General features: G+C 46.6%; 1 protein-coding gene and 1 long non-coding RNA gene across 2 annotated transcripts in view; one reads left to right on the forward strand and one right to left on the reverse strand.

Annotated features, from left to right (window-relative positions):
• Positions 1-937: 937 nt before the first annotated feature.
• LOC146358549 (uncharacterized) lies at positions 938-3,847 on the reverse strand. The gene is made up of 3 exons (XR_014787105.1): positions 3,711-3,847; positions 2,275-2,753; positions 938-1,577 (listed from the first exon to the last, which is right to left on the reverse strand). It is a non-coding gene; the product is annotated as an uncharacterized LOC146358549 (long non-coding RNA).
• A 131-nt stretch (positions 3,848-3,978) lies between these two features.
• Positions 3,979-18,320, forward strand: part of HOXD3 (homeobox D3) — a 50,623-nt gene continuing 36,281 nt past the window's right edge. Inside the window, exon 1 of the mRNA XM_084813691.1 lies at positions 3,979-4,072. The gene's annotated coding sequence lies outside the window, so the exon portion shown is untranslated. The remainder of the gene's footprint in view (positions 4,073-18,320) is intronic.

The raw sequence follows: 18,320 nt of genomic DNA on the forward strand, positions 1-18,320 counted from the left end.
AGATACTTCCCTGGCAAGCCTCCGGTTGACTGTTTTGATGGAAACAATACCCTTCAGATGCTGTTGTTTTTCACACACGCGTCTACTCCAGGAAAACTGTGTATGAAAATGGCCCAGAGGAGGACATACTCCAAAAAGAAAGAAAAAGTCTAAAACTGCCTTCCTATACCCGTTTACCTGGGACTTGAATTTCATGGTACTTACTTCTGTGTAGACATGCATAGAATGGTACCGTAAATGACTTCCATCCCTTTGAAATCAATGGCATTTCGGTGGTTCGGACTAATTCCTACTCAATTGTTTACCATGGGAGTAAATCGGGGGGGGGATTTTTGCTGGGTGGGGCCCAGAGTGGGCAGAAGCCTTGAAAGACGCCCCCCCCCCCAGCAAGAAGAGAACAACTTCTTAACATGCATTATATATATATATATATATATATATATATATATACACGCACACAGTGATATCACTATATATTCCCCTTCTCCCCCTGCTCTTCCTCTCAGGTTGCACTGCCCTTCGCTGTCTTTTATCACTGGAAAACATTGCTGCATTTGCTATACATCACCTGGCCAAAATTAAGCCCCTTTAAGTCTTATGGATTTCAATGGGGTGGTAAATCAGTAGCACTCAGAAGTGCTTAATTCCCGCTGAATCCTGCCCCTTGTCATCATTTATTCCTAGTACTGGCGGCGGCCAGTGGTTTGTTTGCTCGTCTCAAACCCCTTGAAGCAACCTGACGGCCATCCTGCTCCCATGCTCTGAACAGGAAGCCGACGGGGACGCAGAATAACGCTTTAGTAAGGAAATATACTAGGTCGAAGTCTGTTCTCACTTAACCAGAATTAAATCTGAAGGATCTCTTCTTAACCAGTGTTTCCCCCCACCCCGCCGCCGCTTTTGTTTTGTTTCTTTTAAAAAAACACGCACACACGGTCCGTTCGAATTATTTTCTTAATCTATAGCCACACTTCAGCAGTTATGAAATACAGTTGTGAAATACAGCAGCTTAGAAAAGAGCAGAATCATATCTCAGCAACTCCTGTAATTGTCGAGGCTCTTTTCGAACAATCCCCCCGCCCCCCGTCCAAAACACATCCCTCGATTGCATTCCGTTGCCCGCGCCCTAGTGGGCTGGGACTTCGTTCACGTTGTAGACGAGGGACTGCGGCAAAAACCCTGAACCAAACAATTTGGTGCATGAATTTGCATAAATGCGGCAAAACGTGGCAGTGGTCAGCCTGTGATTAGTTCTGCAGATCTAAGACAGGCGAATCTCCAGAGCCCATATAAGGGAGGGGTTGTGATCCCCTCGTCCACCCCCATGTAAAGATATTTAAACCCCTTAAATATCTTTACAAAAACTCGATAAAACACCATTGCAATGAAAGGCAAGTCTTAGTTGACTTACAGTGCCACCCTAGGCCTGTCTATTCAAAAGGAAGTCCTATTGAGTTCAGTGGAACTTACCCGCAGGTAAGTGCGCATAGGATTGCAGCCTTAAGGCTACACAAAGCTCTTCCTAGGTGAGGGAGAGGATATTCTGAAGCGTCTTTCAAAACAGACCAACGCTCCCACTACAAAAGAGAGAGAGAGAGAAGACCCGGTATTATGCAGTGTTGATTCGAAAACTGAGTTAATACTTCTGAAGACATATGCGCTTTTGGAGGAGGGAAGCCTCTATGTTTGGTCCACACATGTTCTTAAGAAATGTATAAGCGCAGTTTATACCGTATTTAATCAATAGAGTCACCCACAAATCGTTGCTTCTCCTCGATTCCAAGTCTAATTAATGCCATCAAACGTCACACCGCCTAGAAGCTGTCGGTTTTGTTTATTTCTAAGAAAGCGGCCATTTTGGGAACGGGTTGAAATTCGGCGCCGTGCTGTTTGGTCTACGTTCCTTTAAGGCAACGAACCGGAACTGTAGACATTCAAACCGATCCTAATCACATTACTGAATTGGAAACAAATTCCAAGCAAGTCTGAACCTGACAGAACCCATCCCTTTAAAACAAAACGCACTTCCAAACTAATCCCATAATATGGCCCATAATCATCCAATCCCCCGCCGTTTTTAAAGGAGACCGTTGGTTTATACGGAAAGGCAGCAAAAAATCAGGTAAAGGAGATTTTGCTCTCTTGTTTTCCTGGACCTAGGGGCGAGTAAAAATATCCCTGGATCCTACTAACCCCCATCTTAACATCCCTTCGTAATATCTTCCTTGGAAGAAAGTGTCATCGATTTCACACTTTAACGTCCAAATATAGTACCTGGGTTGAAATAACTCTGGGGTGGTTTTTCGCACAGAAAACCAAGGGCCATCAGCAAATGTCCAGGGCGTGATCTTACACGCGTTGACTCAGTTGCAAGTCGCGGCTCGGAGTTCAACGGGACTTCTTCAGAACGATGAGGGTTGCAAGTGCTGTGTAAGATGAATAAACCGGGATCGTGTCCCTGGTGCGGGTAGAGAGATACAGCGCACTGGGTGCACGTCTCTCGGCTGAGGCTTGTGAGGCCGCAAGCTAAAAGTTGGGAAGAGTCAGTTTTAACTTTTGAACTGACGGTTTGTCTCCCGACACCGACACCCCCGCCCCGCCCTTTCCAGGCGTAGATCCAGTTCAGCGTGGTTACTTCTTGGGAACGCAGAGTTCTACTTTTGCACATCAATGGACTCCAGCCAAGGCGGGTCCTTGGTCCTGCTCTTCAGATTCCAGCCGCAGAGTCAGAAGATCTTGCAGGAGGGCTTTTTCTGCAACGAGGGAGAGATACCCAGAAAGGTGGCGGGTTTATTTGCTCGTCCGAACCGAGTCGTGAAACAACACGGTGACATGTAGATACGAACAGAACGATTAGAAACAGCCCTTCGCGAAAACCATGTCATGAGAACCCTTCCACGAGCGACCTCTGCCATTACAAATGAGGCTAAACGTGAGATTTCGCCAAGGTGGTGTTGGTTTGTTTTTTAAATTGAATCACCCAGCCGCGCCTACCTAGAAAACTGGGCAGAGACGATCAGAATGAGGCAGGCCACAATTCTAACTCGGGGGCCTAGAAGCAATGTGGAAATAACACGTCGAGAAGTGGGCAGCGGCGGGGGGGGGGGCGTGCTCGTCCTTTTGTTCTGCTCCAAATAGGCTTACACACTTCGGGGTAGGTTTTGCGCACACGCAGACCCGGGCTGTCGTGCTTGGGCCGGGCTAGGAGAATAACCTCAGACTCGCATTGCGGGCCTGTCTCTTCCGCCGTTACGTGTCTCCCCACCCGCCTCTCTAGAAACGTCTCCCCTGGGGAATTTTTTGACTTCATAACTCGACCAAATTCAACAGATACTCTAGGTCAGGTCGAGGAAAATGAACGGCGATGGTGCTGAGGCTGATAATGTGGAAAGAGAAAGCGGGGTGGACGGAGGGGAGAGAGAAACACACGGGGGAGGGGCAGTGCGTTTGTATCCGTCTGTGTAAAAAAAAAAAAAAAATCCGCAAGGAATTGCAGTAAATTCCTTTTTGTTTGAAGAAAATTTACAACTCGGTAATAGACCTTTTATGACCTATTTGGGCACGTCATTGGCTGCGCCTAGTCATGTGGCAGCGCTGAAGGCTCGCACGGCCTCCCTGCCGCCCCCCAATCTTTCCCCTGCCTGATTTCCCTGGCGACTTTCCCCTCTGCATTCTGCCTTTCCCAGAGCCTCGACCGTTCTTTTTCTAACCTTTGTCTCCGATGAGGTGCATGACGCTCGCTAGGATGTTTGGGTACCGACCCATTCGAGTCCAAGGGTCGTAGAAACCGCACACTCACACGCGCGCGCCCACACGCGCGCCCGCTGCCTTGTCAGTTTCCAGTTGTAACAGAGCGGTGGGCGGGGAGGGGGAGGAGGGAGGGGGGGCAGAGCTTCCTTGTCTTGGCCAGCGAGGCAGTTTGTTTATCTATCTGGCGAGCTCGAGTTCCTGCAAGCCCTACCTGCCCCGTCGCCTTTTGCTTCTCTGATGGGGAAGGGACTCGGACCGCCACTCGCTATGGATTACCGGGATGCGTCCGGCCGCCTCGCCCTTCCACCGAGGCAACGAACGGGTAAGGAGTTTCCTTCCATTTCTATTCCCGGCTCGCCTTCATCGCTGCAGGGCTGCCCTTTCGCCTAGGCGCCGGATACGGGACTCCAGAAGTCATAAAAGCCAGTGAGGACGAGGACGCCCGTCGTAAGCGCAAGCAGGCTGCGGGGCGCGGGGGGGCGCGGGGCAGGGGAGGTCCTGCAGAGCTCCCGGGCCACCTGTTTGACCGCTGGGGCTGCCATGCCGTTCAGCCCAAGGCGGAGGGCCACTGCGCAGAAGGCGCTTGGCGGGGAAAAGTGGCTGTTTCAAGACCCTGAGGGAGGAGAGGTGTCGAAGAAGTCCAAGCATCCTCTCCTCCTTAGAATAGCCCAAACGAACCGAAACACCAGCAGAATCATTTGAGCGGAGATGTCACTCCGTTTCTAGCGGCGCTCCCATCATTAGACCCCCTCCCTCCATCCCTCCGTGGTCGAATTCCACCCGCACGCCGCTAATTACCAACAGGTGGCTTTTCCTCCCTCATCCGGGTCATTAATAATGAGCGCCGCTACACCCAGGTTTGCTGCAGGGCGCGTCTGTGGGTTCTATGCGAGGGGGAATAAACACCCCTTTGCGTGCTAACGCGCAGGGATGCGAGCTTGGTAGCCGGTCCCTTCCCGTCTGCCTAACCACGCCAAGATGTCTGCACAGACCGAGCCTGCTTTGAATTTTCGTTGCCAGCCAGACAGAGAGACCAAAGGTTTGCAGTGATCAAAGCATACGGGTCTCGTTAAGCCTCTCCTTTGGGGGAGGGGGGCGCGCGCTTGTGTGCTTCTCTCCGACCATGTAACGTTTCGGGGATGTCTCGCGTGATTCCTCGCCAGTTTTTATATTGTGACAGATCTTATTTTGCTTTATTTTTTAAGCAGGGCGATTAAAATGTAGTGTCCATTGTTCTAACGGACAGATGCATGTGAACGTGTTCTGGCGGCAGCTAATGCGTGTACCATCTGAACAGACAGCAATATGGCTGCAATGGAACAGGCACTGATACTCTGATAGTAATATAACTGATTTTGGAATAAATGCTCTGTGCGTTACTGTAGTCTAGCGGGAGGAAGTAGTTGTGACACATCAGATTAGTGCTCAGGCATTTTGTTTATCTTAATAGCAATAATTCTTGCGGGGGGGGGGAGAACATTCTTTCTGCTTACTTCTATGCATGTTTACTTGGCAGTGAGTAAATTATTTCAGCGAGACTTACTGTTAGGTATGCTAAAATGGCAGACTATATATGTATATATAATCTTTTTGAGGTATAGTGCCTTAGCTTTAACATTCTTCATTTCTTGCAATTTAAAACATGACTCGCCATTATTCTCAGTAAGAAAAGGACAGTAGACACATTTATTAAAAAGAAAACTATCTGTTTCAGGAAGGTCTGTTATTTTATTATCTCACTGAAAATGGATTTGCATAACGTGGTAGATAAAAATGTCTATGTTGCTTCTGTACCCATTTTGTGTGGTTATTCCTACATAAGATATTGTAAATTATGGAGTGGTCAAAGAAGTTATTGGAGATAGGATTATGTCTCCATCTTGTTAGTACATTCAAAAATTATGCTGAAAAGGAGTGGATACTTCATTCTGTCTTTCTCATGAGGTATAAGTCATCATATAATCGTTTGAGCCCCACTTTTAATATTTTTCAGTCATCTCTACAGAATGCATGTCTCTTAATTATTAGCAACCAGTATAAATGGGAGTGTAAAACACCGCTACCCAAGACTGCAAAGTGTTTGAATGACTACAGTTTAATGGCTACAGTTTAGAATAGAAAGTCGCAAAACATTCCAAACAAAAATATTCATATCACTGAAGTCCGCCCACTTTTTCCTCTAGTCTACTGTGTCTCCCCTCCCCCGAAACTGTAGCCATTATACTACGTTTATTATTGCTAAGTTGGAAGCACATTGCAGACTGTAGATAGGTGTGTTTGAATTCTTAAAATCTTACTTTTCACACCTGTTTCACAACAGGATTTATTCAACTGCATGTCCATCCCTATCCATAGCCCAATTAAGATAAAGTACTTGGATGTAAAGGTGTTTTTTTTTTAAATCCCCTATACAAATCTAAGTGATTGAAACAGAATATATCGAAGTTATTAGGCTTAAGTGAGTAGAGAACTGGATTGAAAAAACCCTGTGCCTAGCATCCTTTTTCTGAATACATTCCATTCGTTGAAAGAAAGTTTCGTTGATTTCAAGACAATATTTTTCCAGCTTAGACCTCAATCCTAAACACACTTATAGTCTGGCCATCTTGCGTACATTCACTAGGAATTAAGTACCCCCAGTTCAATGGTACTTCCAAGCTCCACTGAAAACCCACTGAATTTGCGCAAGGGTCGGGGTTCTTCTGTGTGCTAAACTCATTTCATTTTTAAAAGGGGATTCATAAAATTAACGCATCAACTCAAACCCCGTAGGACCCAGTTTTACTCATCCAGTAAGGGAAATGTTCCCAAGGACCAACGGGAATAGTTTAACTCCTCCATTAAAATGGAAAATAAGGCAACAGCTTGTGTAAGGGAAACATAGCCAACATGTTGAGGGTAATTTCACTGGTGGAAAACCACAAATTCATGTGCTGATTATGTGTTCTGCAGATCCTTTGCATATAACGGGGATAATGCTCAATGCTATATATATATATATATACACACACACACACTCACATATATATATATTCCTCAAAGCTCTGGCATATTTTTAAAAAAAGTTCACTGTGTTTATTATTTAACTGCGTTGTGTGTGTGTGTGTGTGTTTTTCCCAGTGAACTATATTTCTTATGGGCTGCTTTATGAGGTCCTGGAGCTGGGGGTGGGAGAGAGAATCTGAACAAAGACAGTATTTCACTCCTTGGCTGGCAGGCAGCTGTTAAAGGTATTTACAGCTCTGCTGCATTGCGGCACTGAATGCTCTCACTGCCAGTGTTAGAGCTAAAAACAGGAAGTGAAGGGGGGAAAGGAACCACCATAAACGTTTCGTCTGGTCTAGGGGGTAGAGCTTCAAGACAGAGCAGCCCATCAACCTAGAGATAATATCTAATTAAGATGCCTCGCCCTGAGCCACTTCTGAAAACGTGCCTGTCTCTAAAAAGGAACTATCATCAAATAGCTAGTTTAATAGGATGGATGGAGGCTGGTGTCTTCCTGCTCCAAACCTTTCAAATAGAAGCAAGACAGGCAGTCTCCAAGAAACACTTGTGAATTGGAGGAGGATCTATCTACTTGGAGCAACAGGGGCTTCTTCCAGCTGTCATGGGGAAAGGGGAAATAAGGGGGGACGGTTGAGGAGCTTGCAAAATAGTGGAAAGAGGAGGAGTGTCAGGTACTTAGGAGAAGGAAAAACTACCATGGTTTCAGAGCTCTTTCTGATGAGGTCACGTTACCATTATTGTCCCACAGTTTTCTCTTGTTTACATATATAGAGTGAAGGATGGATGGATGTAAAAATCGAGGTTGGGGGTGGGTGGGTTTGGGTTAGGATTAGCTTCTTGGATAGTCAATAAATCTGCCCAGCGAGCTGACAAAAATCTATATTTTCTGAATGAATTAGCCAAACTGTGGGATTTTAAGATGATGACGATAAATATGATATCCTTTTATGCCAGTCCATTTCAAAGCATCATACGGGGATCCTGGCACTGATGGGGATGAGGTTTAGAACAAAGACATGCTGCAGCCCTTTCATGGTTTTTGAAGTCCCTGTCAGTAGGATTTCCCAGCATGCAGGTGGGTTTGACGCTGCAGCAGCAGCCCCTGACCACAATCCCGTGTAGTCAGACCTGGTTTAGTGCGAATGGCACTGGATTATGACTCTTAGCTTGGAGGAGTGACTACTTCCTGCCCACAAATGTGGGCTTCTGTGTTGTTTGCTGTATCAGTTCTTTGGTTCTCTGTCAGACTGCATTTTAAAGGCTAATCTGCCCCTTTGGCCCATTTCAAGAGTCAGAGAAGGGCAGACAAATAGGCCTTCGTTCGCTCTGAGTAGAACAGAGGAGTGTTGCTGGTGGAGTGTTCTTGAAGTCAATGGCACTGCTCTAGGGGCCAGCAAAGGACCAGTCAGGATGTCAGAGTGTGGTGACATGTCTTGATTGGAGTTAGAGGCCCGTTTTGCCTCTAGACCGGCACCCGCGTTTCCTGCCTTCCTGTTTGCTCCGTCATATATTCCTCCTTTTATTGTGTCCCTTTGCAGTCCTGTGTTGGACGCAGCGTGGCCAGGGTGAGGGCAGCTCAGTGCACCCGCAGCTCTACATGCCTACCTTCAGTCCTACCCCCGCCCCCATGTCGCCCTTAATAATCGCAGCTGCATTTTTTCAGAACCTCAGCGGGGCATCAGGGTATCAAGGAACACAACCACTCACCAATGCGTTTCCTGCTCAACACTCTGTTGGAGCAAACCTATTCAAAGGAGAAGCGGGCGTGTCTTTTAGTGAACTGACTCCTCTCTTTCAACAGTAAATAGTATTATTTCAAGTTATATGTATGTACTTTTCCTTTTTACCTAAAAGGGAGGCTGAGGGCAAGGGCGGGGTGGGGGAAGAGATCCCTTGAGTGTTAATGCTGCCGTTCTGCACACAGACACATATGACTGGGCTCAGGATGGTAGCTTTTTTTTTTACTCTGAAGTGACAGTCTAATCACCAATCTTCTGAAGACACTGATTTCTCTAGACAGCCTTCCCCAACCTGGTGCCCTCTAGATGAGTTGAGGGGGCACAATTCCCATCATCCCCAGCGATTGGTCGTGCTGTCTGGAGGTGATGGGAGTTGCAGTCCAAAGCATCTGGAGGGCGCCAGGTCGTGAGGAAAGCCGGTCTAAGAAGCCCTAGACTCGAACGCAGTTTCATCCTCGAGCTCCTACTTATTTCCCAGATGGGATTCCCTCCTGTCTCTAACAATCGCCCGTTTCCTTGTTTCCTTTCGTCTCCCCTCCCCTCTAATCCTGTTACATCTGATTTGGGAACCTGTCGCAAGGAGACTTTCCCTGTCACCGCCACTGCCTTCCCACCCACCACCCACCCCGCCCACTCCTGAGTGTGGTCGGGCCACTCGTCCAGGAGAAGGCGCTGTAGGACAAGCCTCGCAGCTCTTGTGTCTTAAGACCCTGCCCTCAGACGCAGAGCGAGATCTTTCACAATGCAGGGACCCACCGTCTTTATGACGGTAGGCAGAGCATTACTGTCAAGGACATGGACTCCCCCTGGAAGCCTCTCTCCCTCCCTGTCTCAACTTTTCAGCTGCTTCAAAGAAGAAATTGACGTGAAACCATAGATCTCTGGACTAGAGGACTTCCTTCTCTCTCTCTCTCCCTCCCTCCCCACTCCCCAACCAAGGGTCACAGAGTTCAAAATGGGCGAATTTTGGAAAGATGGTCCCTCTTTCTGGTCAGAGTAGTCGCTTGCTTGCTTAAGCTACCATTTTAAACAGTTACAAACCTGGGAATGCTGGGAGTTGTAGTTCCATGAACAGGCTGGGACTTCCCTAGCGTTCTCAGAGAACTACCGTTCCCACACTCCTTTTGGGGGAAGGGGAAAAGCCTAAGCAGATGAAACTAAAGTCAAAACATTCTACTTTTCTTGGTTCTGATCTGGAGAAAGTTACTGCGGCTGCAATCCTACATACATTTATCTGGGCGTGTCGTATTGAATTCTAAAAGTAAAGATACCCGTGCTGGTCTATGAGGGGGGGAAACCACAAAATCCACAGTGAGGCAATACCTTTATTAGGACCAGCCAAAATTTCACAAAAATGTGTAAGCTTTTGAATTCTCCAAAACTCTTAGTCAGGCCAAAAGGGGCTTTTGGTACCTTCCCCAACTTGGTGCCCTCCAGATGTTTTGGGCTACAGTTCCCAGCATTCCTGAATATTGGCCAGTCTGGCTAGGGCTGATAGGAGTCAAAGTTCAAATATCTGAAGGGTAGGTTGGGGAAAGCTGATCTAGCCTGATGAAGCGTTCTGGAGAACTTTGAAAGCCTGCACATTTTTGCAGAATTCTGGCTGGTCCTAATAAAGTGCCCAACTGTGGATTTTGGATTATTGAACTCTGTGGGATTTACTTCCGAGTACACATGCACAGGATTGTGCAGCAAGTCTCATTGATATTGATAGAACTTACTTCCGAGAAAACATGCATAAGATCATGCAAGGTTGCCATCCTGTGTAACCCTCCTTTGGGAGCAAATCCCAACTGAAATCAGTGGAACCTCCTCCTCCAAATCAATGTGACAGGGTTTGCCTGCACATTCTTTGGACAGAGTTCGCAGGGTAGATCTGCCAAGGCCACCCTGTTGAGGTCAATAAGGACTGCACCTCCGTTCATCTGCCAAGCCTTTAGGAACTTCACAGCCTCATCTTTAAAAGCAAATCCCATTGACTTCAGTAGGACTTGCAAGTTGCATGCAGCTGCGCATAGGACTGCCACATCACTCCTGGTGCTTCTCCACCCACCTGCCTGCGGGTGTAGCGCAAAGACCTCGGTAGACCAGATGAAGGGTGGATTACAGCTACCCATAAAACTCATCATTGGAATGGGCCCTAATCCCACACTCCTCCCAGGTTCTCCCACTGACCCAGTGCCCAGAGAGCCAGCCTCCTCCACCCTCAAGTGCAGCCCATTTATGAGGCTGTATAGATGGCCTTTTGTGCCGTGGCAAACAAGTGGTCACAGCTAGTTACTCCACTGGGTCATAATCTGTCTGGGCTTTGATGTTGTTCTGCTCCTGCTTCCTTTGCTTTCTCTTTGATCTCTGTTGGACCCCGAAATGGCAGCCATTCCTCTCAAAAGTTTCTTTTTCCACACTGTTGAAAGGCTCCTGGTCCGTTGGCTTGCGGTCTCCCCAAAAGGAGGTGATAAAAACAAATTGCCCACCTAGCCTTTCTTTTCCGTCTGTCTCCCCACCCGAACCTCATTCATGTGACTCTTTCAAGGTTCACCTTCCACAGTCATGACACAAGTACTTGTCCGAGAGTGACCTTCTGTGCCACACAGCCATCCTGTCCTTTCTCTACCTCTTCCTTTCTTCTGCTTAAGCAAGTACCATTTGTACCTGCAACGCCTGTTCTTCGCCATCCCTTGCAACGTTTCCTCTCCTCTCCTGGGTCAGAGCATCTGACTTCAGGATCTTAATAACCACACATCCCGTGCTGCTAGCTTTACTTTCGGGCTTCATTTTTAGGTTCTCTGAGTAGGTCAGGCATAGCTATATTTCTCAAACACCAAGCATAGAGTTAACATACCTCTGAGTGTCAACTGCTGGAGAAGTTCCTGAGGGACAGTCTGCCCCCGACCTGGTGCCCTCCAGATGTGTTGGACTACAACTCCCATCTTCTCCAGCCAGCATGGGCATGCTAGCTGAGGATGATGGGACTTATAGTCCAACAACACACCCAGAAGGCACCAGGTTGAGGAAGACTGCTGGAACATAGGAAGGCCATCACTCCCATGCCCTGATTGTAAGTTTTCAGAGCCTAGAGTTATATCCAGTGTTACTCCTACTTAGAGTAAACCCATTTAAATGAATGGGGCTAACATTGATCTGTTGGAGCCAGAATGCTAGTCTAGCCTTCCCCAACCTGGTGCACTCCAGATGCTTTGGACTTCAACTCCCATCAGCCTCTGCCAGCATTGCCAGTGGTTAGGAATGCTGGGAATTGTAGTCCAAGCAGCCAGTTTGTTCTCATAAAGTGGTCTTGGTCGATACAAATGCTGCTGCCGCCATCAAGCATATGAATCAATAGGATCCACATTCCAAAAGAAATGCCAGTTTTTATTAGAAACACAAAATGGGACCATCAGAGCAAATGTCTGTTGATCAAAGACGATACTTTTGGGAGCTCTACCCGGATCTCATCACTAGCTCTTGGAATGAGGAAGAGCTTTGTGAAACTCGAAACCTGGCTAGCATTTCCCAACGGAATTTCGTCCAATATGAAATCGACGTACCTATTGCCTGTCTCCTGCTACAGAACCATGTCCGATCAATCCTGCACCTTTCATCAGAGGCGAGCCCGATTGATTTCGCTGGAGCTTATTTCCAAGGAATGGCAGTCGTGGGAACATTCCTCAGAAAAAAGCCCCAATGAGTTCAACGGGATTTACTCCCTAGTAATTGTGAGCAGGATTGTGGTCTTAAGTCTATCGAGTGAATGTGTATATCTGTAAAACTGGATGAAATTAAATGACCCAGTTTAAAGTAGGCGGGTGACAGATCCTGATTGGGGGGCAGCGGCGGCGGGGAACAATGCTACAAAGGAAATCTAAAGAAATAAAACAGACTCAGCAGATTATGGACACACACACACACACACACACACTCGTAGCAGTTGTGCAGGGAATACACCAGATTTCCAGAATGTAGATTTTGGGTCTGTAGTTTCTCTTCAGGCTGTGATCCAGAAGCATCGGTGCCATGAAGCAGTTTGTACTGAAAACAATTGTCCTTACTTCCAAGTCAATGTCTATATCAGCCTTCCCCAGCCTGTCTTACACCCGACTTTGATCATTGGTCATGCTGGCTAGGATTGATGGGAGTTGTAGTCCAAAAGCATCTGGAGGGCACCAGGCTGGTGAAGGTATTGCCTTGCTGACACACTTCCTCAGCTTTGAATCCCGTTTGCATTAACCCAAAGAGTTCAACCGCTTGATTTTTTACTTGATCTCCTTTTTCGAGGGTTTCGCTTTTGTTCAGCCCCTTTGGAGGGAAGCGGAATAAAAACGCAGTTGTCCTGTCCTTTGCACGTGCCTTCTCGGCGGCCGGCCCTTTTTAAGGCTTTTCAGTACACAATTCGCTTTGAACCGAACCATTTTTCAAAGCTCTAATTTTTCACCTGAGAACTCTCTGCGTTTCCTCTCCGCTGATGTATTCTTGACCACATTAATGAAAGGCCACGTCATCTCCTCCCACAGCTCATTTGCCTTATTTCCTCCTTTTGTGGTTTCGGAGCATTAAACCTCTTGCCAATTTCCACTGGAGGCATTTATCCTGAATTGTGTGGCTTAGTGCAAAGGAGCTGAACTGACTTCTTATGCACTCATCGTTTTGAGAAATAACCAAGTAATTTGTGCTGGCATTCTGATCACGACCTAGTACGAGTTTATTTTGATTTAGCAGAAAGCTTGCGCAGAGAAAAAACAAAATCTCCTTCCTAGCACCTTTCTTTCCGCCTCTCAAAGGAAGCTTCTGAATTGGATCTCAATTCTCAACGTCCTTTGTGTACCTGTGAGTGGTCCCCTCTTCTACTCTGCATCTCATACTTTTAATCTGAATTTCTTACTACTGATTAGATTTACACTCCCGCCTTTCCTCCAAAGAACTCAACTCTGTGTACACGGTTCGCCCCAGCCCACCCCACACTCTGTTTTATCCTCACAATAGCCCTGTGGGGTAGGTGAGGCTAAAAGACTATGGCTGGCTCAGGGTCACCACGTAAGTGACTGAAAGTAGGAATTTGAACCTGGGAACTCCCACTTCACCGCTCTGTCTCTTCTGTGAAAATCGTCATTACCGAACCCCAGGATGTTACCTTTGGTGGCTGCTTAGTTCATGGCTCCTCACTTCCCCAATTGTAGCCCTTTTTTAAAAAAAAAAGACAGATAAAAATCAAATTTTTAGTGTCTTCCTCTAGAAGGCAGAGATACAACTAGCACCTATTCCATATTCACAAAGCATTGCAGTGAAGTGCATTTTAGGCAGAAATCAACAGGGATGACCAGTGGAATTTGTTTGTTATGCCAAGAGTCGGGAAAATAGAGACACTCTGAACATGTACAGAGTGCCTTTTCCTCATTGCTGGGTACCAAAGTCCCTAGTGCACATCTGAGATCAGGGGGAAGTGATTGCAATGAAAGGGCAGCAAATCACTTGTTATTTTATTATATTTTTACTGCCAGAGATGGGGAGAGGTGCTCATCAAAGTTTCTGTCTCAGGTGCCAAAATAACCTGGCTGGCTTTGGGTACTATGCATCTTGACTTTGGGGGAGGGGGGGATTTTCTGCTCTGTGTCAGCCAGCATAATGTCTTGGGCCAACCCTAAATTAAGACATTCTACTGCGACCTATATGAAAAGTGTATGAAGGTGAGATCGCAAGTCTAAATGCTCACCTTGTGCAAAAACAGGAGACAGACAGGCAATTTGAGGTGCAGAAGGGAGTGTATGCTAGATGGTGCATCCTACTGGTTCTGCATCTCAAAGCACCAGTGGCAAACTTTCTTGGCTGTTCAGTTTCAGAGACTGCATGATAGAATGCACCTTCCTACCAACAGAATTCCCGGCATTAAACAAACAAACAAACAAACACTAGATGTCATGGAGAAGGGTTCTAGATCAACTATTTAAATTCATATATGCAGGATTTTTAACATTTTATTTTGGCTGGAGGAGGAGCTTTCAGTCATGTGACTGGGACAACAAAGTGGTACCTTGGTGACAACTAGGCCAATAAGGCAGGAGCCAAGCACCTCTCTTGAGTCTTGTTAGCATGGAGAGTTTACATGTCCACATACAACAGTTTTCCCCAACCTGGCACCTTCCAAATGTTTGGGGCTATGACTCCTAGGATTCCCATGCTGAATGGGGCTGATGGGAATTGTAGTCCAAAATTTCTGGAGGGCACCATGTTGGGGAAAACTGGCCTAGAACTCTGATGTCATTGAACCTGGGGACCACTCCCAGAAAGTCCTCTGGCCGTTTTTTCTCTGAGTCGAAGGACCTTTGCCGAGGGGTTGCTACACAATAGACTCATCTCCAAATGAAGATCCGAAAGGGTCACTCACTGCAGAACAGCCTTCCCCAATGTGGTGCCTTCCATATGTGTGCAATGCACACATATGCAACCCCCATCGTCCCCGATCATTGGCCATGCTGGCTGGGGATAATGGGAGTTGTAGTCCAAAACATCTGGAGGGTGCCATGTTTGGCAAGGCTGCTTCTGAACATATTCAAAGGGTGGCATCCAATGTTAGTCTAACTTAAGTCCCATTCATTTCAATGGGTTTGCTCTAAATAGGAGTAACATCGGGTACAATCCAAAAGTGCTAGTGCTGGGAGTATGTCCCCAGGATTCAGTGTCGTAGTCCTCAGGATCAACAACCCAGTTAAGTGGAAGTACTTGGACTGAAACCAATTTTTATGGGTGTGTCATGGAAGCAAGCCACATTGAGAGCCGTGAGAGATAACGTCCAAGCCTGGAATCCTGCATGGTGTCCAATTGCAGCTTTCCAGCCTAAAAGTGTTTCCAGATCCTGCTACAAGTCCCACTGAATTCAATGGAGTCAAACTACTGCTGTAAATCCTGTGGGTTGGATCCCCCATATGCCATGCATATGAGGGGGTAATAGATCCTTCCATGTGCACCTTTGAGCCTTCCTACCACGTGTGAGTGCTGTCCATGCAAGATAGTGGAAAGGGAATATTCCAGTGTATTTTAGCCATTTGTTTTAGATTTAGTTTAAAACTATTTAAACCTCACGTGTGTGGTGGGGGGGGAAGCTCCAGGATCCTAGTCTTATCTTGAGATCATTCTAATATGATGTTCCTTGTTGTTGTTGCTGTTGTTCTTTTTGCGGGGGTCGGGCGCACAGGTCACAAAAATAATCCCTTTCACAAACTAGTTAATCCAGAGTGGATTTTCAGCAGGTTTAGCTTCTATTAAATTTGTTGGCTGAAAAAAGCTACTGTAACTAGACAGACGATCCCGTAAGCTTATCTGAAAGTACAACTCTGATTCCATACAACTCTAGTCAAATCGATCAGTGTCAGTCAATCCACATAAAGTGGATCGTGTTTCAACGGGCTTTAACGCAAGTAGTATTCCAGATTATTAACTGTATAGGTCACAGTGTACCAACGGTCTCGCTTACTACACAGCTTCGTTACAGTTTCCTGTTCCGAATCCATGCCCCAGGAAGATTGGTTTGTATTTGGGCTTTTGTGTTCCCAGTTGCTTGGGAAATTTTCTTCGATCTTCAGTTTTGCATTGTTTGAATCTTCATTTCCTTAGACAGGTTCTTTTATTCGAAAATAATGTTATTTGATCATCTTGCAAAACATGTAGAAAGAAACCCAACATAGCCAGGCTTCTGAGCATTTATTCCGCAGTATTCCTGAAGGTGTCTCACAGAATAAAATGGGATATGAGAGGGTCTACTTAAGAGTAAGCGGCTGATGGACTGGAACCTGCCTTCTCTTCATTGAAAACGGTTATACTTGGGTTTAGAGCCAGAGCCAGGCATCTTTTAAAGTCAAATATTTGGACCAAACCTGGGTTCTGTACACATGGGGTTGTAGCCAGACGTGGTTGCGCTTAAAGTAGACCCATTAAAATCATGACTAACGTAAGTCCCAAGCATGACAACGTCTGGATACGAGCCATTACAGGAAAGTAACACCCCTGCCCCCTTGATGTTAGTTCACTTGCTTCCATTGGAACTTTTGAGTAATGTGTCCACGATGGCTGAGTGGGTGTTCCTTTAAACGAGGAGTAGACAGCCTTCAGCCCTCCAGATTTGTGGACTACAACTCCCATCACCCCAGCCAGCACTGCCAATGATCGGGGTTATGGGAACTGTAGTCCAAAACATCTGGAAGGTACCAGGTTGGCTACCCCAGTCTAAAATATGTCAACCTCCACACATTTTCAAGTGGTTCCCGGGATCCAATGCTTGTCAAGTGAACCTTTAAAAGAAGTCAGTGTTGCTATCAGGTGAAAGTCAGCCCTGAGTGACCGTTGATGCTTGTCCTGTATTCAGTCCTGACCTCCGCTGTGAGTGTTGACAAAAGTCCCGCTCACCTAAATGGTCCCTCTGAGCTTAAGCTTTATAGCTATGCATCTATTCTACATCCGTACTTGGAATAATGTTCATAAATCATTTTTCTGATTCATGGGGAAGTCATTTCCCAAATAACGAGATCAATTCACGTGACAAGAGCGGGAAGAGGGTGCGGGATCTTCTCCAAACTTTTAGCCAGTGTGGTGTAGTGGTTAGAATGTTGGACTGGGACTCGGGAGTTCCCGGTTCTAGTCCCCACTAGGCCACGAAGCTCACTGGGTGACTTTGAGCCTATCACTGATTTTCAGCCTAACCTCCCTCACAGGGTTGTTGTGAGGTTAAACAGGAGAGGAGGAGGCCTATGTAAGCCGCCTTGGGTTCCTTGCAAAAAGAAAAAAGGCAGGATATAAGTGTAATAGTAGTAGTAATACTTCTGTCCGCTCTTTTTAAATTACAGAAGGCTCTTGTGAGGGTTTAAAAAAATGTTTTGAAGTATTATTGACATGAATTCAGTCAATATTGCCTATGGACCTACACAACTGGAGAATCATTTACCACTATTTTAAGTAAATAAACCAATTAGCAAAGCTTTTCAAGCAAAAGGTTGATCTCGCAGGGACATTTGACTTGCTCTGTTTTAGAAAGAAGGCTCTTTAAAATCCGCTTTGGCTCGCTGACCCCTCCTTCTCGCTCCCCCCCCCCCCGCCGCCCTACCTTTCTGTTCACACCAGACTTCTTTTATTGCTTTATAACCCTCCTTAAAGTTTCAGCCATCAAAGTTTTCGGGAGGAGGGGTAGGGGTAGGGGTGGCGACAGGAATCGGGCTTCGCCATCTTGCCACTTTTACAAGTCCTGTTCCCCCCGCCCCGCGCGCGCTTTGAAACAGTTTGGTCTGTTGGGGAAAGCCCAGAAGAGGCGATCTACAATAAGAACCTCAAAACTGGTTTGCGAGATCCCTGTCGATCAATATTCTGCTCCCAACAGCGGCCAGCCAGATCCCTTCAGGATGCTGCCCAGGCAGGGAAGTGACAGCCTCCCTCCCGCTTGCACCTACCCAGGGTTTACTGTTCAGACAGATACACTGCCTCTGAACATGGCGGTTCCAATACCTGCTTCATCGTTTTTTCCTTCCTCTGAGGGACCCACTTTCAGCAGTTGCTTAGGAAACAGAAATCTGCACGCTCTGCCCGCCTCAGCAAGCCACGAACCGTTCACACCACAACCATTAAAAATCATCATCATCATCCTATAGACTTGAATGTGGTCATTTTCGAGTAATCAGAGTGTGCATCACAGCCCCCTAGACTTCCAGCCAAAGTGTCCAAGGCCTGACAGTAGGAAAAAGTGGGGTGGCGGGCGGCTGAGAGGATCTCACAGATTTGATGGACTTTCAGGGTTACTTAAAATGTCCTCCCCCCTCCCATACGTATTCATCCAAATAAACTTTGAAT

Source organism: Heloderma suspectum, chromosome 1 (assembly GCF_057233095.1).
Source record: "Heloderma suspectum isolate Gila_16-S chromosome 1, 16-S_ref, whole genome shotgun sequence".
NCBI classification, from domain to species: domain Eukaryota; kingdom Metazoa; phylum Chordata; class Lepidosauria; order Squamata; family Helodermatidae; genus Heloderma; species Heloderma suspectum.